The sequence below is a fragment of the Triticum urartu genome, chromosome 3 (assembly GCF_003073215.2).
Source record: "Triticum urartu cultivar G1812 chromosome 3, Tu2.1, whole genome shotgun sequence".
NCBI lineage: Eukaryota > Viridiplantae > Streptophyta > Magnoliopsida > Poales > Poaceae > Triticum > Triticum urartu.
Window position 1 is genome coordinate 289570965 of NC_053024.1, and position 23978 is coordinate 289594942.

Below are 23978 nucleotides of genomic sequence, written 5' to 3' on the forward strand. Positions count from 1 at the left end.
AATGGCTTGTGGCTGCACATGAAAGTTTCTAGCATGAATAGTCTTATGATCCCTTTGAGCCTGGGTGGCATTCCATAGGATGATCGCAAAGGTACTCCGGGATAACCTAGCAAAACACTGGATTCTCCAAGTGCCCGCAACCAATCCACCCAGATGTGTATTAAAGTATCCACCTTAAGTTTCCCTTAGTTATCATATCTCACAACTTTCATGAACCACACATACCAATCCACGTCTACAAGCATGGCTAAGCAATAAGTAACAAAACGTATAATCTCGGGGTTGAAAAAAGGGTATTAGGTTCCTACCTCATCAACTACTTAACCACATGTTCCCAAACCTACTCATGCAACGTTTGAGGGTTGAAACTAATGCATAAAAACTTGGTAATAAAGGGATATGATCAATGTCTAACTTGCCTTACTGACGTACGGAAAACCCTAGAGACTCGTAGTACCAAGCTTCTCAGTCTGGAAAATCTATCATAGAAAAACAATAGCATTCATAAGCACTCAAGCATAAGAGGTAAAGGTGAAACCAAATAAAAAGATCTAAACAAAAAGTTCAAGTGAAGAGCTTCGATTTGCAAAAAGAATCAATCAAATCAGAGATACGAAACTCAAGTTACGATCAAAAGAAGTTCGAATTCAAATCTGTTTGAAACCAAATTTTAAACTTTCAAAAATAGGTTTAAGTTGATTATCTGAACAGAGGGGATCGTAACGTAGAATTTGGCATTGGCTTCGTTGGATTTGCATAAACGAGCAAAAAGTTGTGATCGTTTAAAGATCATGGACTAATCTGCAAAGAAAATAACTCAGGTAGGCCCCTGGCCGAAAATAAACAGAAAAGGGAAAATCTACTGGACGAACGTCTGCTAACAGAGACTAACGAATGAAAATGTTCGTTGACAGATCTAAATGAACAAACATTCATTAATTAAAACCAATGGGGTTATTAAAATAAAACCAAAGGAAAAAACCAAAATAAATCGGGACGACTCGGCGGTTGTATCGGCGGTTTTTGATGGTTTTTCATCGACGGCGAAGAACTCCGATGACGGCGGCGGCGGTTGCGGACTCGGGTGAGGAGGGGACGACAGCTCCTGCAATGGGCGGGGACAGCGGCTTCGGCGACAGACGGTGGTGGCGCGGGGCAGCGCTTCAGGCGACGGTGGCTAAGCGGGCGGTGCGGCGTCGACGGCGGCGGCTTGCTGCTGCTGCGAGACGGCGGCGGCGGCTGATGAGGGAAGAGGGCGGCAGTGTGGCGGCTTATAAGGGGGAGGGGTGCGGCGGCCATGGAGGAGGGGCAAGCCGAGGGGAGTCCCCCTCGGTCACGACGGTGGCGGCGATGCCGTGTGGCAGGGGGAGTCCGCCTTGTGGTCGGGGCGACGCGGGCGCTGGGTCGGCTGGGCTTCGGCCCAGTCGGTCCGAAGAATTTTAAAAAAAAATAGCTATCGGTGTCAAAACCGGCGGATCTTGAGTAGGGGGTCCCGAACTGTGCATCTAAGGCTGATGGTAACAGGAGGCGGGGGACACAATGTTTACCCAGGTTCGGGCCCTCTCGATGGAGGTAATACCCTACTTCCTGCTTGATTGATCTTGATGATATGACTATTACAAGAGTTGATCTACCACGAGATCGTAGAGGCTAAACCCTAGAAACTAGCATATGATTATGATTGTTGTTGTCCTATGGACTAAACCCTCCGGTTTATATAGACACCGGAGGGGGCTAGGGTTACACAGAGTCGGTTATAGAGAAGGAGATCTACATATCCGAATCGCCAAGCTTGCCTTCCACGCAAAGGAGAGTCCCACCCAGACACGGGACGAAGCATTCAATCTTGTATCTTCATACTCCAACAGTCCAGCCAAAGTATATAGTCCTGCTGTCCGAGGACCCCCTAATCCAGGACTCCCTTGGTAGCCCCTGAACCAGGCTTCAATGACGATGAGTCCGGCGCGCAGATTGTCTTCAGCTTTGCAAGGCGGGTTCCTTCTCCGAATACTCCATAGAAGATTTTGAACACAAGGATCGTGTCCGGCTCTGCAAAACAAATTCCACATACCACCGCAGAGAGTACAATATTCCATAAATCTAATCCGCTGACAACTTTTCCTAACGTGACACCATGCCGTGATCCGGTCTTTATTCGAACCGTTCTCCCTAACCAGCTACTACGCATGTCGCGAGGCGGTTTTATGGGCATGTTTATCAAAGAAGAGATCATGTCCCCCTATCTCGGGATTCTCATCAATACGGGTATGGGTAATCCAACCGCGTCTTTAGCGTGACGCTTGGGGAATAAGCGAGTTTTCCGGGCAAGTGGGGAGGCGCTGGATCCCTACGCCTTTATAAGGAGATAAGGACTCCCCTTTTTCACTCACGCCTTCTTCTTTTGCTTATCCATTCCCCTCTGCTCGAGCCCCAGCGCCCAAGAGTTCGTCCCCTCCGGCCACAAAGGCCTTCCGAAAATGTCTGGACCCGGGGCAGGAGGCAAATGGATGGCCTCTACCGTCCGAGAGAATGATATCAAAAAGCTTCGGGAGGCCAGGTACCTAGCCCAGAAAATCAACCACCGTCTCCCGACGGCAGGACAGATCGTTCCTACTCCGGAACCCCACAAGTGGGTTGTTTTCCTCCCGCATTTTTTCCGCGGGCTGGGGTTTGCCCTCCACCCATTCGTTCGCGGCATCATGTATTACTATGGGATCGATTTTCATGATCTATCCCCCAATTCCTTCCTCAACATCTCGACGTTCATTGTCATGTGCGAGGCCTTTCTACGCATCTCGCCACACTTCGGCTTATGGCTGAAGATCTTTAATGTGAAGCCCAAGGTAGTGGGCGATGAGCACGCCGAGTGCGGAGGCACCATGGTGAGCAAGATGCCCAAAGTCACATGGCCAACAGGTACTTTCAATGATTTCAACAAAGGGTGGCAGCAGCAGTGGTTTTACATCACTGAGCCGCGCAACACGAAATGGGCCGCTGCTCCTTAATTCTGATCCGGAGCCCCCCTATGGCTTACGTCCTGGCCTAAGAAGGGCCCGGATTGGTCTTCGTCCGACGAGTTATCGGTGCTCCAAACGCGCGTCAAGAATATGGAAGACAAGAATATCAAACTTGTCAATGTAGTCCAGGTGATGTTAGTTCGCCGGATCCTTCCTTGTCAACACCGGGCTTGCAATTTATGGGAATTCGACCCGGCCAAGCACCAGACCCTGCGAGAGCTCTTTGGCTCCTCACACAAAGACACCAGACACCGAACTCGAGGCTCTTAAGAAGGCTGTTGCCGAGGCCGAGAGAAAGGCAGCCACAGAGCGGGCTCTTCATGAGAAGCATGAGGCCAGGGTTATTGAACCTGAGCAAGAGCTTCAAGAGGTCGTGAGAAGATGCGAGGCCTTGGAGTAGAGTCTAATGGAGAAAGAATCCGAACTTACCAAGGCTCATCAGGCTGCATGCGATGCCCAGGGGGAAACCCAAGGTGCCCTGCAGGAGATCCAAGAGGCGAGGAAGATCGCGGCGGGTAAAGCTTGTTCCATGTAAGGCAAGTATTTGGGGAGAAAATCATGTTTCTAATCTTGAGTTCGGATTTCTCTAGGGATATTTGCAGAGCTGCCACGCAGCATATCTGATGCCGCACAATTCTACTGAGCCGAAGAAAGGAACACTGCGGATAAGCTCTTCTGGTCACAGTATCTGGCACCGAATTATCTGGTGCCTTTTGCCGATCAACTGAAACAGCTGATCGAACTGCAGAAGGCGGCCGAGCTAGCCATGAAGGATTTGATTATCCGGCTATGGCCCGCTGAGCCGATTCCAAGCAGCTACTTTAGGCTCGTGAAGCGGCCTGCGAGTGCCTGCCCTCGACTGCACGTCGTCAAGCGGTCGGTCTGTATAGAGGGTGCGTGAATGGCCTTCGCCCACGCAAAGGTGCACTGGGGGAAGATGGATGCTGAAAAGCTGGTGACCGAGGGACCGCTGGAGGGAAAGGAGCATCGCAAGCCTGAATTATATTATGAAAGTGTCCTAAAAGTTTCCTGCCTTGCGGCGGAGCAATACACCAAGGACATTATATTTCCATGAATACAATCATGTTGTCCATTGTAATTTTGAACAAGGCAATTTCTATTATTTATTGCCTGTTATATGAAAGTTTATCCTCCTGCACAACCATTTTATATATTAATGCTGAGAGTTGGCCAGTCATCGGCTTTTGCCCCCATGTAGGAAGTACGGGGGTGTTCAGGATAAACCTGATCACTCTTTATCCCAGTTTTAGGTCCTTCGAAGGAGGTGTTCAGCACAGCGAACCAGGTAGTTGGACGATAGGGCTTTATCACTCTCACTTATAGCCATAGGACCTTTAGAAAAAGGAAGGTAGGCGCAGCCCCTGGTGTTCGGAAGACCGCACGAGGGGCTCTATAAGCACCTGATCGGAAGAAAAGCCGATCCATCGCACGCTGCATTGGTTATGGCATTATGCGGGATGGATCCTTAAAGATTTTACAACTTCTCGAACAGCTGACCAGCATATCATGACAGTCAGTTTTCGGCTTTCTCTACTGAGGTGCTCGTCCGAAAGAACCGGGACACAATCGCAGTAGTTCTCCATGTGCCGCCTTAGCCGATATAGCGGAACGTAAGGGAGCAAAACATGGGAGCCGGGCAAACCCAACATTTGACCCAAGACATGATTCGGAGCTGATGCATATAATGCTATAAGTTCGCGGTGTTGAACTACCATGAAGGTGTTCGGACTTTATTGTCGTATTATGGGTAAAACGAAGCCCCTGGCATATTAAGGCATATCGCGGTGTACGGATGCCATTTGACAAAAGAGTTTCAATAGGAGATAACGGCAGATAAGCGTCGTACAAATCCACATGTTGTATTTGATTAATACGTCGATGCATATGAGTACATGTGATGTAATAAAAGAGAAAGTGACTGCGGAACATACTGAGACCAGGCGGGAAGAAGATGTGTGCGGATCCGGAGTGTAGTCGGATGGTCATCGAGGGGAGTATCTAAAGATTCCCTTGCTCGTTTGAGCTGTTTCCGTATCGCCGGTCCTGGCCTGGGCAAAAAATGAACCTATAAAGAAAATGAAGGAACTGTTTGTGTGCCACAGAGCGGTTGAGCCGAAGTATGTGGCATGTCCTGGATTTCACCGGAGTGTTTAATTGAGCTCTGGACGAGCCGGGCTATCCTGCTGCGAAGTAGTTCGGAGTCCTTTGGCGGTGTCCGGGAGCTTGGCCGTCGAATCGAGGTCTGATTGAAAGGTGCCACTCGTTGCTTCTACTGTTAAAGCAGCGGTATACTCTTTGGTACCGAGGGGGAGTTCGGCCTTGCCATTAACCGTGATGACGCTGCGCGGACCGGGCATCTTGAGCTTATGGTAGGCATAATGTGGCACCGCGTTGAATCAAGCGAACGTGGTTCGTCCGAGCAGTGCCTGATAATCACTACGAAAGGGGATGATGTCAAAGATTAACTCTTCGGCACGGTAATTGCCCGGTGATCCGAAGACTACCTCAAGGTCAATGGAGCCTGTACAGCTGGCCTCCACACCTGGTATAATACCTTTAAAGGTGGCTTTAGTGGGCTTGATCATCGAATGATCGATGCCCATCTTGCGCACTTTGTCCTGGTAAAGCAGGTTTAGACTACTGCCTCCGTCCATAAGGACTTGTGCGAGGTGGAACCCGTCAATTATTGGGTCGAGGACTAGTGCGGTTGAATTGCCTTGATTGGTATTAACCGAACGATCTGTGTGGTTGAAGCTGATCGGCCCTAGTTTATATTGTGGGGCGACTGGTTCTGTTAAGTCGACATCCCTAAGGGTGCGCATCCGGTCCGGGTTGGGAGTGTGGGTGGCATTTACCACGTTCACCGTCTGGATTTGCGGGGGAAATTTCTTTTGCCCTCCTGTATTCGGTGATCTGGGCTCCTCGTCTCCATCATTGCTTTGAGACCCCTTCTCCTTGTTTTCGGCACCTGACCTGCCGGCTTGTTTGAAGACCCAGCATTCTCTGTTGGTATGATTGGCTGGTGTTCCTGGGGTGCCATGAATTTGGCATGGACGGTCGAGTATGCGGTCCAGACTGGACGGGCCTGAATTGTCATTTTTGAATGGCCTTTTCCGCTGACCATGCGCCACTAAATCCGGCATTGACTGCCGTATCTTCGGCGTTACCACCATTTATGCGACGCTTGTGTTTATTGCGTCGGGGTTTGCCGTTGCTATTTCTGGCCTCTGATGTGCTAGGATTGCTTGCTGTGTTGTTGCTACGGGCCAACCAGCTATCCTCGCCCGCGTAAAAGCGGGTCATGAGTGTCGTGAGGGCTGCCATAGATTTTGGCTTCTCTTGGCTGAGATGTCGGTCAAGCCACTCGTCACGGATGTTGTGTTTAAAGGCCGCTAGGGCTTCGGCATCCGAACAATCGACACTTTGGTTCTTTTTAGTTAGGAACCGAGTCCAGAATTTTCCTGCTTGACTCTCCGGGCTATTGGGTTATGTGACTTAAATTATCAGCATCCGGTGGTCGCACATAAGTGCCCTGGAAGTTGTCCAAGAATGCATCTGCCAGGTTCTCCCAACTTCCGATGGAGCTTTCCAGCAAGCTATTTGGCCAATGCCGAGCCGGCCCTTTGAGTTTTAGTGGGAGATACTTGATGGCATGTAGATCATCCACGCAGGCCATGTGAATGTGGAGGAAGAAATCCTCTATCCATACCGCGGGGTCTCTAGTACCATCATATGATTCAATGTTCACGGGTTTAAACCCTTCTGGGAATTCATGATCCATTACTTCGTTGGTGAAGCATAGGGGGTGTGCGGAGCCTCTGTGTCGGGCTATATCACGACGCAGTTCATACGAGTCTTGTCTGTTGTATTCGGCCAGGCCGGATTTGCTTTTAGTATATCCGGCGTGACGGTCGTCGTCACGTGTTGGGGCGCGCCCCCGTGATCTGTAGATCGATCTTGTATGTCCTGCTTTGTTTTCCAGTACGTCTCGCAGGTCCTGCGTGTAGCCCTGGGCCTTGGTGTTTTTGTTTAACTAGCGATGGGGTCTGGGCTGGACTTCGGGCTGATACGCCGCTTTGTCTCGGCCATGAGGTGGCCGGTCCGCCGCATCATACGCTGGTAGTGTAGGCTTTAATGCTTCCTCCTGAGTTGGGGTAGCAACCTGCACTTTGGGTAACTTTTGGTTGGGCGCTCGAGTTCCTATTCCTCGGCTGCCAGGACCTCGGTCCATCTATCCGCTAGCATATCTTGATCAGCTTGAAGCTGCTGTTGTTGTTTCTTCAGGCTTTTTGCTATGGCTATAACCCGGCGCTTGAAGCGCTCCTACTCGACAGGATCCTCAGGCACGGTGAATTCTTCGTCGCCAAGGCTCACCTCGTCTTCGGGGAGGGGCATGTAATTGTCATCCCCTGATTCTCCGTCTGTCGCCTGTTCCTTAGGGCTGGCTTGCCCATCCTCCCGCTCAAAGCCTGGCTGGAGGGGATTGTCTTCGTCTTCGACACTGTCCGCAGCGTTATTGTCTCTTGTGCCGGTATCGCTGCTTTTGCTATGGCGGGGCTTAGAGCGGCGTCGATGACGCCGGTGCTTAGATTGCTTCTCAAGGGATTATCCTCCGTTACCTTATTGCCATTGCTTTCTTTGGGGGTGTCCACCATGTATATATCATATGATGAGGTGGCTGCCCAGTGCCCTATGGGCGGTGGTTCCTGTTCTTCTCCTGCATCATCGTCCATACCGTCGATGTCTTCGAAGCCGAAATCAAGCATGTTGGTTAAGTCGTCGATAGTGGCTATTAAGTGGGTGGTGGGTGGGGAATGAATTTCTTCGTCGCCCGCTTCCCACTCAAGCCGGACATAGTTCGGCCAAGGGTCTCCTGACAAGGAGAGAGACCTCAATGAATTTAGCACGTCGCCCAAGGGCGAGTGCTGAAAGATATACGCGGCGGTAAACTCCATGATCGGTACCCAATCAGATTCGATATACATGGACGCAAGCGGTTCGGAGCCTATGGCCGGGGACGAATCCAAGGGTCCGGTAACACAGGTCTAATAGGAGGTGAAGTCAGTATTCAGCTCTATCGCCGATGAGTGTGCGGCCTCCGTGGCGGGGTCCATCCACCCGTCCTCGGACGGTACGATCTGCTCCGGATTGAGGGCCGGAGTAGCCACATGTGTGATCTCCCGAACACCGTCCGACGGCAGAGCTAAGTCATGCTCGTCGTGACTGTGCGGCGCACCTGACATGCGCTCGAATCCATCAAAGATCAAGTCTCCGCGGATGTCGGCAATATAGTTCAAGCTTCCAAACCTGACCTGATGGCCAGGAGCGTAGCTCTTGATCTGCTCCAGATGGCCAAGCGAGTTGGCCCGCCGTATGAAGCCACTGAATACGAAGATCTGTCCGGGGAGAAAAACCTCACCCTGGATCGCATCGTTGCCGATGATCGAAGGAGCCATCAAGCCTTTATCGTGACGGCACAGTGGAACTCTCAATGAAAGCACCAATGTCGATGTCAAAACCAGCAGATCTCGGGTAGGGGGTCCCGAACTGTGCGTCTAAGGCTGATGGTAACAGGAGGCGGGGGACACAATGTTTACCCAGGTTCGGGCCCTCTCGATGGAGGTAATACCCTACTTCCTGCTTGATTGATCTTGATGATATGAGTATTACAAGAGTTGATCTACCAGGAGATCGTAGAGGCTAAACCCTAGAAGCTAGCCTATGGTTATGATTGTTGTTGTCCTACGGACTAAACCCTCCGGTTTATATAGACACCGGAGGGGGCTAGGGTTACACAGAGTCGGTTACAGAGAAGGATATCTACATATCCGAATCGCCAAGCTTGCCTTCCACGCAAAGGAGAGTCCCACCCGGACACGGGACAAAGCCTTCAATCTTGTATCTTCACAGTCCAACAGTCTGGCCAAAGTATACAGTCCGGATGTCCGAGGACCCCCTAATCCAGGACTCTCTGAATAGTGCCGCGAAGAAAAATCCGAATAAAAATAAAATAAAAATCCTAAAATTCCAGAAACAATTTTCACCATCCCCTCCTAATATTTGTGACAATGTGCACATTTTTCTGGACTAAATGCATTTTTTAAAAATGCAACTTTTTCCCTAATTTAATAAAATGCAACCGAATAAAATTGCAAATAAAAATCAAATAAATATATTTTTATTCAAAATTAAATTTCCAATATTTCCTAGCTGTTTTGAAGAAGTCATATTATATTCTCTCATTATTTTATTTATTTGAAATAATTGGAAAAATAATTTCGAATAAAATCACTTTGATCCAATTTGCCAATATTGAAAATTCAAAATTGGATTTTCGTGAAAACCGCCAACTCTCTCAATTGTTCCTTGAGTTGCTTAAGGTTTCTAGGACCAAGGGTCCAAATAAAACAAATTCAAAATGCACAAAATATGGGTGCATATGATGACCTAATGAATAATATCCAAATTGAAAATTGGGATGTTACATGTCCTCTCTATCATTTCATTTCCAATGTGATAAAGAAAGTGCTTCTCTTTGTTAGTATATGTTTCATCAACTAGTCCCATTGTTAATGTTTAAGTGTTTCTGCAAACTGTGCTGCTGAATTTTAGTTGATCTGCACAAAAATAGAGATTGGAATGTCTCAAGGCCCCTCCTTGTACTACCATTGTACACTAATGTTCATCACTGGAAGAAGGTGTATCGGGGAGAATTGGGTCGATTTCCAGTATGAGGCCTACCGTATGAGGCATCGTAGGGCCCATCTCGCCCTCACAGCATGACATACTGTGATATTATCGCAATATTTTCCCATTAAGAAAATGAAGTTTCTTCTATTTGTTAGTGTATGTTTCATCAACTAGTGCCACTATAATTAATCATGCTTTTTCATTATCTGTGCAAGCAGGGTTATTCAGTTGCATTTTGGTGGAACTGCACAAATGTACGGATGGAACCGACATATATGCAGAGTGCGAGGTGCCAAGTAAAAATTACTGACACCAACCATGCTCCATCTAAGCATTGCCATCCACCACAGGTTGGATGGGTGATGCTCTTTGTGGACGGATCTTTCTCGGCAACAAATCCTCTAATCAAATACTAGTAGCTTATTTTGGCACTTTTCTAGGGAGTACTTTTTTCTGAAAGAAGAACCAATCGATTGTTCTTTATTTGTACACAGTGTCACAACTTTGTTTTTGGTCCAGAGCTATTTTAGGGTGATTGGCGTAGTACTCGGAGACTGATTGTAAGCATGATTTTCATTAGCTGTCACACTGATTGTAAGCATGAGCAGATGGAAGATTAGGTTAGTGTGAAGCTTCAACTTAAACCCTATCTCCACCGTTGAAATGAGGTGAGCGGTGAGGGAACCGTGGAAAACGGCGGGGAAGCAACGTCGCACCATTCGGCCTCCTCTTGCGATGGGAGAACGAATACTCCTGTGGCTCTGGCTGGCACTGCATCCTCACAAGCGACACACCGTACTCGATCGATTCATTATCCTCTAGATGCTCGACCTTCGACCTGTACGCCCACCACCTCCACCTAACTTTCGCCTCAGGTGAATCTGTCTGCTCCATCATCCAGAGGAGATACTCAATGAACTCGAAAGACTATGGCGCGACTACCGCCGGGGAGTACATCGCCGCCCTCATCGCCATTGTCTCGCTCTTTCGCATACATTGCCACATGGTCCTCACCATTATTTCGTGACTGCCGCCTACAATCTTCCCGATTCGTTGCTGCATCCTCTCCATAGATGTCCTTATGAGAGTTCCAGTGCTAGCTTTCGAAGATGGGAGGAGAGACGATGGTTGTAACACCCCAGATGTAAAACTTCCATATTTGGCAATGTATCCAACCTTGTCATGTTCAATCTCAAGTGTTCTCCTCCTTGTTGGTTCCATTTTGGGGTTTTTCTTGCTACTTATTGCTTTGCCTTGATATTCTTGTCTATCCATTTTGCCATAACATGTTTGCATCATGTTCATATCACGTTGTGTGGTGCTTATGTCATCTTGCATTCTTATCCTCACCATGTGCATTGTGTATTTATGCATGTTATTTTGTGGCTTGACCCATGTGTGATCCATGCATGAAATCCTCCTCATCCCTCCTCCTCTTTCTTTTATTTGGCAAGTGCCATTTTCCCTACTCCATTAATGTTCAAAACTTCCTCACTATTCAGTCACCGTGTCCTAAACCTCTCTGTCAAATCTCAGTCCTATCTAAGTTGTTTTGGTTAGGGTTTAAAATGGTTCAAGTTTGAATTTAATTCAAACTTGAATTATTTTACTTCCTTTAAAACTCCCCAAACCAATTTTATTAAAAAGTGCACATCTTCATGAGCTTGGGAATATTTTTATATCTGCCAAATGCTTCTCCTATCCCCTCGCCTTTTTCATTTTCTTTCATCTGTCTAACTAATTTAGCAAAAAGTTTTAAAAAGGAGAAGGGCTTACCTGGGCCGGCCTCCCTACGCGCAAGCCATCGTAGCCCAGCAGCAGCAGACCCGCACCGCAGCCACCTGGGCCTCCTCCCTCCCGGACCGGCCCAGCTGCGCACCAGCAGCCCATCCAGCGCAACCCCTGTTCATCGTCCCCTTCCTCCCATACGGCAGACCATCCACCGGAGCCACGTCGACAGCCGGGGTGATTTGACGGCCGTAGTCGCTCCCTGCGCCCTATAAGATATGCCTCGGAGCCCTAGTCCTCCTCCTCCCTCTGTTCTGCCCCTCTCCTTCCCTTTCCTCCGCCAGGCGAGACCTGTCCACGCCATAGCCATCGCCATGGCCGAGAAGAGCCCGAGCTCTTCTCCGGTGTGATCCAGCCCGCAGCCACTGTCTTCTTCCTCGGCAGTGACACAAGCATCACCATCGTCTTCCTTGCCTACGCACGCTTCCACAGGGACCCCGGGAGCTTCCTCCTCAGCGTCCTCCTCCTCTGCTTCGTTCTACATCGCGCAACCGGACGCCTCCGCCCCGATCAGCACATCTCCCTCGCCATCGACGGTCACCGCCTAGCTCGTACGACTCCAGCAACACCCCCACGGTGAATCTCGGCTCCTCCCCATGCCGCAAAGGTGTCGTTTGTCCGCGTTTTCGCCGATCAACATGGCCCCGAGTTCGTCCTGCATGGACGGCCTCAAGCTCGTGCTCGTGTTCATGTCGTTGCTCTCATCGCTGATCCAAATGCCACAACACCGCAGATCACATCCACACGCGCAGCTCGCCTCGCACGCTCGCGTGCTGCCTGCTTTGCCTCGCCGTGCTATGCTTGCTTCCTTGCTCGCCGCGCTCGCCATGGCCCGAGTCGAGCTAAGCTCGAGCTCGAGCGCCCCGCAGCCCTCGGCTCGGCTTGCGCGAGTCGAACCTCCCCTCCTACTCTCGCACACCCGCCGTCGCCTCCTAGGCCCCGCCGTTTCACCGTTGCCCGCCTGCTATCGGTGTCTTCTATGTTGCAGAGGAGCTAGATCAATAGGAGCCGTGCCCCTTCCTGCCAATAGCAGCAGCAGCAACTTAGTGGATCGGGCGATGAGGTTCTACCAGGGAGACCCGGGCTCGAATCCCGTCGGGCGCATTGTTCTCCCCATCATTTTTCCCTTGCACTCTCTCTCTCTGACCACGGGGCCCCACCTGCCATAGACACAACCCCCCTTTATTTGTTTTTTTCTTTTATTTATTTTTTGTCCCAGGGAATATTCCATTTCTATAATAGGAATCTTTCCATTTCAGGCAAGTCCATTTCTGGACGTTTCCGAATATGGCAGTGGCCATATCTGTTTAATGCTATTTTAGGCAGGTTTCATCTTACGGCTTTTGTGAAGATTTTTCTATAAGAACCCTAACATATTATATATGTTTTTGGGGTAGAAAAATCCCACCAATCTAGTGGTGGCATTATTTTTTTGCATTTGAGCAAGTTCATGACCATGTCATTTTACATCATGTTACTGTTTTGCCATTTTTTGGGTGATTTAATTCAAGCATGCTATGAGGTCGTTTTGCACATGGATAGCTTCATTTTCATGTCTACTTCACGCTAGATTTTATTTCATGCCATTTAGTGCATTGTGATGAGTGCCACAAGCTTGCAAAGTTGCTATCACGAATCTATTTACATCATGCCATGATTTCTTCCAAGTCTAAGATCTGTTCATATCATTTGCCATGTTTGCATTGATGCTACCATCTTTTCCGTAGGTTTTTGGGACAAGTTTGGTAAGGGAGTTTTATTAAGTGCATTTAGTACTATCATGCCATGATCTTGTGCAATGTAATATATTCCTGTAGCATATAGTTTGCAATGCATAAACTTTGCTACCTGATTGTGTTTCTGTCATGATACATGAATTTCTGCTAAGTCTGATAAACTGTTAACTTTTGCATTTTTGCCATGCTGTTTCAGACTTGTTCTAGGGGTTTCTAGTAGTAGCTCAGTGTTCATGATTTGTAGAGCTTCACCTGTACTTCACTGCCATGTGTTTTATTTTTATGTTAGAGTGTTGTAGCATATTTTGATGATGTATCTTAAGTGCTATGTTGCTGTTAAGAGCAGATTGCATCACATCTTGTTTTGCTTGTCATTTGCAAACCGTGCATCCGTTTCCGGTGATCTTCATATCGATTTCATTCAAAATATCCCAACCTATCCAGTGGCATGCTTGGTTTGCCAAGTTGATGCCATGATCATCCTTCCCCTTCCGGAGTACCATATGCGTTGCACATCATATCTTGCATCCTATGCTATGTCTTGCATCATGTTGCTTGCACATTGCACCATGATTGATTGTTGTTTCATTGCTTGTGTTCTTGCTTTGGGTAGAGCCAGGAGACGAGTTCGTGAACGAGGAACCTGTCGAGTATGTTTACGAGGAGCAAGCTTTCGACAACCCTGAGAACTTTGCATGCAAGATGATCATTACCCCCGATATCACTTCTATCTTTGCTTGCTAGTTGTTCGTTCTATCGCTATGTCGTGCTACCTACCACTTTTTTATGAAGCCTCCCATATTGCCATGTCAAGCCTCTAACCCACCTTCCTAGCAAACCGTTGTTTGGCTATGTTGCCGCTTTTGCTCAGCCCCTCCTATAGCGTTGCTAGTTGCAGGTGCAGTGCAGGTTGTTCCATGCCGGAACATGGATATGTTGGGATATCACAATATCTCTTATTTAATTAATGCATCTATATACTTGGCAAAGGGTGCAAGGCTTGGACTTTTGCTCGGTGTTTTGTTCCACTCTTTCCGCCTTAGTTTCCGTCATACCGGAGTTATGTTCCTTGATTTTGCGTCCCTAACACAGTGAGGGTTTATGGGCCCCTCTTGACAGTTCGCTTTGAATAAAACTCTTCCTGCAAGGCCCAACATTGGTTTTACCATTTTCCTAATAACAACTAAAATTTTGCATAGGGAGTAATTAACCCGAGGATTAATAATCAACCCCCGGGGCCAATGCTCCTCATGAGTGTTGGTCCAACCTAGAGCACTGTGCCGGGCCGCCCCAGGGCAACTTGGGTTATTTTGGCACCTGTACACGTCGCTCAATCGCCGTGGCCTGAGATGAGATACGCATGGCTACTATCTGGGTGTTGGCACGTCGAGAGGTCTTGCTGGACTTGTTTTACCTTTATCAAAATGTCTTGTGCACCGAGATTCCGAGTCTGATCCGAGGGTCCCGCGATGGAGGATTGTCTCCGCAAATCGTGAGCTTGTCATGGGCTGAGTTGGGACTTGGGATACCACTGCATGGTTTAAACTTTCGAGAGTCATGCCCACGGTTATGTGGCAGATGAGAATTTATTAATATCCGGTTGTAGAGAACTTGACACTTGACTTGATTAAAATACACCAACCGCGTGTGTAACCATGATGGTCTCTTTTCGATGAGATTTAGGAAGAGAACACGGTGGGGTTATGTTTCAACGTAAATAGTTCAGGATCACTTCTAGCTCTGCGTCTGTTGCGTAGTTTCTCATCTTAGTCTTGTACTCATATGTTAGCCACCATATTTGCTTAGTGCTTGCTAGAACTCCACCTCATAACCACATCCCACCTATAAGCTTAAATAATCTTGATCTTGCGGGTTTTGAGATTGCTGAGTCCTTGTGACTCACAGATACTACCAAAACAGTTGCAGGTGCCGATGATACTAATGCAGGTGATGCCACCGAGCTCAAGTGGGAGTTCGACAAAGACCTTGGTCGTTACTATGTTTCCTTTCCGGATGATCAGTAGTGGTGCCCAGTAGGGACGATCGGGACTTAGCATTGGGGGTTGTCTTCTTTTCATTTGGACCCGTCCGTAGTCAGACCTTTAGTGTACTCTAATTGATGTATGAATAATTTGATCATTGTGTGACATGGAGATTATAAGCCAACAATTTACTTCCTTGTTCATTTACATGGGATTGTGTGAAGATGACCCTTCTTGCGATCATACTAAAATGCGGTTATGCCTCTAAGTCATGCCTCAACACGTGGGAGATATAGCCGCATCTTGGGCGTTAAAAGTTGGTAATCAGAGCCATCCTGACTTAGGAGCTCCCTGCTTGATCGAATCGTGGATGTTGTTGAGTCTAGAACAAAAATTTTTTGAGTCTTAGGATTATATATATATATATCAGAGAGTAGGATTCTTTTTACTCCTCATCCCCCTTCATTGCTCTGGTAAGGACTCCTGACGTAGATGTTTTTACTCCTCTCTCCTCATTTTAACTAAAAAAATTAGGATCACGCAGGTATCTTGGAATCGTTCTGATATTGTTGTGATGAGAACATTGTTCTTGGTGCCTCCTGACATTCAGGGGTTGTGGCAGTGTCCCGGGGAGTTGAGCTCCGAGGTGTTGTTGTCACAATTTTATCGTTGCGGTTCTGGAATACCTGAGCTTGCCAACATCGAAAATCTCTTTTATGCAGTTAGTGGTGAAATAACCTCGACGCCACCCAGTACTGGGGAGGGAGTTCGGGAGTATTGCCACAACTAGTATAATAGATGCTTTTCAAAGGTTGGGGTACATGATTTCTAGAGTTTTCTTGGTTATGTGTTGACGGATGGATACATTGGAGCGTAGGCCTTGTTAGTTGTGTGATATATATATATTGTGCCTGCTTGTATCCCCAACACCATATTGCATAACCAGAAAGTTTCGGGAGTTAATAGGTGGGAATTCAAGTAGCTCTTAGTTATTATTCCGGCAGATAATTGGTATGGGATTGGGTAATCCTTACCATTTATTTGTTCCAGGTCGTACCTTGTTTCATCCATCAACCTTTGTCTAGGTGGCTTCTCACCTTAATGGTCGTGTATTGTTAACTTTGGAATGCATTCATTCAACCTCTGTTCGAATGGTTATTGTGAAGACTATATGTTGCACATATTGTCGAATTTCGGGTTCCGGCAAAACCCTTGAGGTTCGAACACTGGGGTGTGCATGAAGATCTCTCCCCCTCTAGCTCACACCCTCACCACAATCTCAAGTCTTCGCGCGTCAAACCCGCAGAACAAGGGACACAAGATTTATACTGGTTCGGGCAACATATGTGGTGTAATACCCTACTCCAGTGTGGTGTGGTGGATTGCCTCTTGGGCTGAGGATGAACAGTTACAAGGGAAGAACAGCCTCTTGAGGAGAGGTGCTCTTGTGCTTGGTGAGTTGATGCCGGCCAGGATCATCCTTCTTCTAAGGTGGTGGATAGTCCTATTTATAGAGGCCCGGGTCCTCTCCCCAAATATTAGGCGGGAAAGGATCCCACAACGGCCAGTTTGAAGGGGACAACTAGTACAAGCTATCCTGACAAAAGATGGTCTTCACCTGCCAAAGGCTGTAGTGGTGATGTTGTCCTGGGCTCCACGGTGACCTCCGTCCGGCCGTCCTGCTGGTCTTGGTCTCGTTGCACCGATATGGAAACCTTTGCTTGATGCCTCGGGACTCTGTGCCTGCGCTTGCCTCTTTGGCACCAAATAGGAAACGAGGACACTGCGCGTGCTGGCACCCGCCTGGCCTTGGTCGTCATGGCTTACGTCACAGGAACCTCGCGAGGTTCCCCTTGCCTTGATCTCTCCGCCCCTCGCGAGTCATCCTGGTGAGGCCACCCCTGAGGAGGTCTTGCATCGTCCGCCTTGTGAGGCTTGGCCCCTCGCGAGGGTCTTGAGTGTTTGCTGGTGAAGACGGGCCGTACAGGGCCACTGGTGGAGCCACACGGTGGGCCGCAGGCAGGCAAGTCTGGGGACCCCCGTTCCCAGGACGTCGACAGTAGCCCCTGGGCCCAAGGCGTGCTCGGGCTTGGCGTCGAGGCGAAGCCAAGGGGCAAGTGCGGAGCGCCGCGGGCCCCAACAGCCTGTGGCCTCGGTTGACGCGTGGCGGATGATTAGTCATGGGCGCCTCCGCTTCCCCACACTGCCTCGGTCCTGTGGCCTCGGTTGACGCGTGGCGGATGATTGGTCGTGGGCGCCTCCGCTTCCCCACACTGCCTCGGCAACTTCTCGATTTGACGAGTCCTTGATGCATGCAGAAAAAGATCATTATTACCTTAGGTCGTGGAGGCCGGCGGTTGGCCACCCCTTGGCTATAAATGGGAAGAGGGGAGCGAAGCTCTCGTCACCCATCTCTTCCTTCGCTTCTCTCGCTCCTTCTTCTTCCTCGCTTCCTCGCTTGCTGCATCGACCATGGTGCTGATACGGAGGTTCTCAGCTACGGAGAAGGGAAAGACCCCCCCCCCCCCGCCTCAACGAGCCTGAGCCACTTTCGCCAAAGAAGAGGTTGTCCCATAGTCGTGATGCCAGAGGTGTCGAGGCCCTGGTGCGAGCGGCCACCTCCGGGGTATCCGCTACCTCTGTACGCCCGAGCCGAGGGCTCCGGAGGGAGGGGCGGTGTGACACCCACAATGCGGCTATATCTCCCACGTGTCGGGGCACGACTTAGATGCATAACCGCATGGTAGGCATGTCGCAAGAGGGGTAATCTTTACACATCCCATGTACTGAATAAGAAAGGGATAAAGAGTCGGCTTACAATCGCCACTTCACACAATACATAAATAATAAATACATCATCCAAGGTACAAACAAAGGTTCGACTACGGAACCAAAATAAAGAAGACAACCCCAAATGCTAGATCCCCGATCGTCCCAACTGGGCTCCTCTACTGATCATCCGAAAAAGAAACATAGTAACGGCCCGAATCCTTGTCGAACTCCCACTTTAGTTCGGTAGCGTCCCCTGCACTGGCATCATCGGCACCTGCATCTGTTTGGAAGTATCTGTGAGTCACGGGGACTCAGCAATCTCACACCCGCGAGGTCAAGACTATTTAAGCGTAAGGGTAGGAAAAGGTAGTGAGGTGGAGCTGCAGCAAAGCACTAAGCATATATGGTGGCTAACTTACGCAAAAGAGAGCGAGAAGAGAAGCAACACACGGTCCAGAAGCTAATAGTGATAAAGAAGTGATCCTGAAGCTACTTACGTTCAAGCATAACACGAGACCGTGCTCTCTTCCCGGACTCCGACAAAAAGAGACCATCACGGCTACACACGCGGTTGAATCATTTTAATTAAGTTAAGTGTCAAGTTCTCTACAACCGGATATTAACAAATTCCCATCTGCCACATAACCGCGGGCGCGGCTTTCGAAAGTTCAAACCCTGAAGGGGTGTCCCAACTTAGCCCATCACAAGCTCTCACGGTCAACGAAGGATATTCCTTCTCCCAGGAAGACCCGACCAGTCTCGGAATCCCGGTTACAAGACATCTCAACAATAGTAAAACAAGACCAACAAAGCCACCCGATGTGCCGACAAATCCCGATAGGAGTCGCACGTATCTTGTTCTCAGAGCAACACCAGATGAGACTAGCTACGAGTAAAACCAACCCTCAAGTTTCCCCGAGGTGGCCCCGTAGGCAGCTCGGTTTGGACCAACACTCAGAGGAGCACTGGCCCGGGGGGTTTAAAATAAAGATGACCCTTGAGTCTGCAGAACCCAAGGGAAAGGTATATGGTGGTAGGTAGGCAAATGGTAAAACCAAGGTTGGGCCTTGCTGGAGGAGTTTTATTCAAAGCGAACTGTCAAGGGGTTCACATAACACCCAACCGCGTAAGGAACACAAAATCAAGGAACATAACACCGCTATGACGGAAACTAGGGCGGCAAGAGTGGAACAAAACACCAGGCATAAGGCCAAGCCTTCCACCCTTTACCAAGTATATAGACGCATTAAAGTAAATAAGAGATAATAATGATATCCCAACAATATCCATGTTCCAACAAGGAACAAACTGCATCTTCACCTGCAACTAGCAACACTATAAGAGGGGTTGAGCAAAGCGGTAACATAGCCAAACAACGGTTTGCTAGGAAAAGTGGGTTAGAGGATTGACATGGCAATATGGGAGGCATGATATAGAAAGTGGTAGGTAGCACGGCATAGCAATAGAGAGAACAACTAGCAAGCAAAGATAGAAGTGATTTCGAGGGTATGGTCGTCTTGCCTCCAATGTTCCCAGAGTTGTCGAAAGCTTGATCCTCGTTAGCGTACTCAATAGGTTCCTCAATCACATACTCGTCTCCCGGCTCTACCCAAAGCAAGAACACAAGCAAAGGAACAACAATCAACCACGGTGCAATGCACAAGCAGCAAGATGCAAAACATGGCATGATATGCAAGACATGATATGCAATGCATATGCGTGCTCCAGAAGTAAAAGATTGATAAATGCATCAACTTGGCAAACCAAGTGTGCCGCTGGAAAGATGAGATGATTTCGGGCGAAATAGATATAAAGATCGCCAGAAACGGATGCACGGTTTGCAAATGGCAAGCAAAACAAGGATGGCACAATTCTGCGATTAACAGCACGATGCCATCTAGAATGCAACGAGAAACTAAGCTACTGCATTCCAACATAGCAACAAAGCATATGGCAGTGTTGTACAAGTGATGCTTGACAAAACATGAACAGTGAGCTATGGCTAAATCACACAAGAGCAGGTTCAAACAAGCATGACAAAAGTGCAAAAGATATGAGCTTCACAGACTTAGTGAAAATACTAACATGCCATAAATAACATCAGGAAGCAATGTTTAGAGCAAGCAAACAACATTCTACAGGAACATATCATAGCAAAACAAGGCATGGCATGATTCTACTAAATGCATAGAACAAAAGTCTCTTACTTATCATGAGCCAAAAAGACACAGAAGATATAATGGCACCCATGTAAACATAGCAAGATTTATTAACAGTTTCAGACTTAGCAGAAAACAGAGCATGGCATAAACAGAATTATGAAGGCATCTTTGCGAGCTCAAATCACTCACCACGAATCCTTGCATGACAAAACAAGCATAGCGAAAGCAAGATGACATGTTCATGAAGCTAACCATGGCAACAGAAAGTTCCTAACATGCATGGAACACTAGCAACAACCATGGCAAAATTGATTAACATGTTAACATTCTGCCAGGAACATTTTATAGCAAAAGTAGAGCAAGATTAAGACATGCTAGGGCACTCCATAATTGAAAACAGGGGCATGGATTGATAGAGCATAACCATATGTTCAAAACATCCTTACCGAAGCAACTCAAAACAACCATGGATCTCATTGTAGCATCATGTTTACATGGCATAAAAATAACAGCAGGAAAAGGACTTAGCAAAATCCTAAGTCCCTGAAAACAGCAATATCACGAAGGCTACTTTGCATGCTTGTGCTAGTCACCACATTGATCAAAAAAAATGCAAGATAAGCACTCCTGTAAAGATGGCATGACATAGTTCAAAACACATGTAGAGCTCATGCCCATATGAAGCACGCATCAAATGTGGCAAAAATGACAAATCATCATAATCTGATAAGTAGCAGCAGTAAACATTTTATAGCACTCTTACATCAATGATTAGGGCATCAAGATGAACTCAAACAAGTATGCCACAATGGAATTAAATTAAGAGCATCTCACAATGAACATTTTGATTCATCATATGCATGAAACGGAGCTACGGTCACGGATATACAAGGTAATGAACAGGGCATGAAATGTTGCAGGGGGGAAAGGACTTGGATGAAAAAAACAAACTCCCAGATCTAGGGTTCTTCGTGGCACGCGAACCGAGGCCGGATCCGAGCTCTCACCGGAGAAGACGCCAGTGGAGCTGGACGGAGAAGACGCCGGCGAGGTTCGAGGGGGCAGATCCGAGGAGGAGGAGGACGAGGCCGGAGGAGGGCGGCGGGGTCGCCGGAGCACGGCAAGGCGGCGGTGGTGGCGGAGCCGAGCGGTGGGGTCGTCGGAGCGCGGGCGGCGCAGCGGAAGAGCTCGGCGGAGCCGGCCGGCGAGGCGGCGGGTGGCAGCCGGGCGCACGAGAGGAGCGGCGGGGACACACGGGGGTGCGGTGGCGGCGATGGGCCGGGCAGGCCCGATCCGGGCTCGCCGGGCCGGGACGACCGGCGGCGGGGAGTGCCATGTGGCGCTCTTGGAGTGGTGCGGGTGTAGTGGCGGTTTCGTCCAGCGATGGCCGGACGTGTCCGGCGGCGCGGAGGGACTTTTGCTAGGGTTTTGGACCCGAAATTTCGGAGGAGTGCACATATTTATAGGTAGGAGGAGGTAGGAGTGTCCAAATGGAGTGTAGTTTTCGGCCACACGATCGTGATCCAATGACAGAGTACATGGAAGACGTTTGGATGGGTTATTGGGCCGTTTTGGAGGGGTGTTGGGCTGCAACACAAAAGAGGCCTTCACGGTTACCCGGTTAACCGTTGGAGTATCAAACGGACTCCAAATGGAACAAAATTTGACAGGCAGTCTACCGGTGGTGTACCAAGGCCACTTGGAAAATATCGGTCCATTCCGAGAACGTTGAACACCCGCTCATGAAAAGAGACAAAAGGGGTACGCCAGTGCACGTAGGAGTGTCGGATTGCAAAACGGACAACGGGGAAAATGCTCGGATGCAAGAGACGAACACGTATGCAAATGCGATTCACATGATGACATGATATGAAATGCATGACATGAACAAAATGCAAAACGAAGACAAAACCCAACCATGAAGGGAATCTGATAACTTAAAGCCGGAAATGGCAAGAGTCGGAGTTACAATTATGGCAAGTTACATCCGGGGTGTTACAACACTCCTCCACTACGAAAGGATCTCGTCCCAAGATCTAGGACTCAAAGAACTCCGGATATTCAGAACGGAGGTGATCCTCGCATTCCCAGGTGGCTTCTCGGTCGGAATGGTGTGACCACTTCACTTTCAGGAATTTGATAGACTTGTTGCGAGTCTTGCGCTCGGTTTCTTCAAGATTAGCAACGGGATGCTCATGATAAGACATGTCTTCTTGGAGATCAATCTCTTCGAAGTTGATGGTGCACTCAGGAGTCTTGAAGCACTTGCGAAGTTGTGACATGTGAAACACGTCGTGCACATTTGCGAAGTTGGACGGAAGCTCAAGTTGATAGGTGAGATCGCCTCTTTTACCAATGATCTTGAAAGGACCCACGTATCTAGGGGCAAGATTCCCTTTGATACCGAAGTGATGAGTGCCTTACATTAGAGAGACGCGGAGGTAGACATGGTCTTCAATCTCGAAAGCCAAGTCACGGTGCTTGCTATCATAATAACTCTTCTGGCGCGATTGCGCGGCTTTGAGATTTTCACGTAGGACTTTGCACATTTCTTCAGCTTCTGTGATTAAGTCATTGCCAAGAAGTTGGCGTTCACAAGTCTTTGACCAATTGAGAGGAGTACGACACTTTCTGCCATAGAGAATTTCGAATGGGGCCTTGCCCGAACTCGCTTGGAAGCTGTTGTTGTAGGATAACTTGGCATATGGAAGACAATCTTCCCACTTCATACCGAAGGAAATGACACAAGCCCTGAGCATATCTTCAAGGATTTGATTGACTCGCTCGACTTGGCCACTAGTTTGAGGATGGAAGGTTGTGCTGAAGCGAATGTTGGTGCCCATGGCCTTCTGGAAGGAGTTCCATAACTTAGAAGTGAAGATGCTTCCACGATCTGAAGATATCAATTGCGGAATGCCGTGCAAGGAGACAATCCTGGAGGTGCATAGCTCTGCCAACTGAGTTGCTGTGATAGATTCTTTGATTGGAAGGAAATGAGCCACTTTAGTAAGCTTGTCGATGACAACGAAGATAGCATCATTTCCACGCTTGGACTTGGGAAATCCAGTCACGAAGTACATCTCAATATAGTCAAACTTCCATTCAGGAATAGCAAGAGGTTGGAGGAGACCAGCTGGCCATTGGTGTTCTGCTTTCACTCTTCTGCAGACATCACATTCATTCACGAATTGAGCAATTTCTCGCTTCATTCGAGTCCACCAATACGACTGCTTGAGGTCATGGTACATCTTTGTACTTCCAGGATGAATGGATAGAAGGGAATTGTGCGCCTCGTTCATAATGACTTTCCTTAGATCACCTTTAGGAACCACAATTCGATCCTCGAAGAATAGAGTGTCTTTGTCATCAATGCGATAGCACTTGTATTTGGGTTGGCTCTTGGCAATCCCATTTTTCACCTTCTTCACCATGGAATCCAGGAGTTGTGCCTCACGAATTTGATCTTCCAAAGTAGGAGAGACTTGGAGGTTGGCAAGAAAGCCTTGAGGAACAAATTGGAGATTCAGTTTGCGGAATGCTTCACAAAGGTCCGGTTGGAAGGGCTTGAGAATTAAGCTGTTGCAGTAAGCCTTCCTGCTCAAAGCATCTGCAATGACATTGGCCTTGCTTGGAATATATTCAATACTTGGATTTTATTCTTGAATCCTTTCGACCCAACAAGTCTGCTGAGGTTGAGGTTGGGCTGAGTGAAGATGTACTTGAGGCTCTTATGATCAGTGAATATGTCCACTTTCCTTCCCAACAAGAGATGTCTCCACGTTAATAATGCCTGGACAACTACCGCCAACT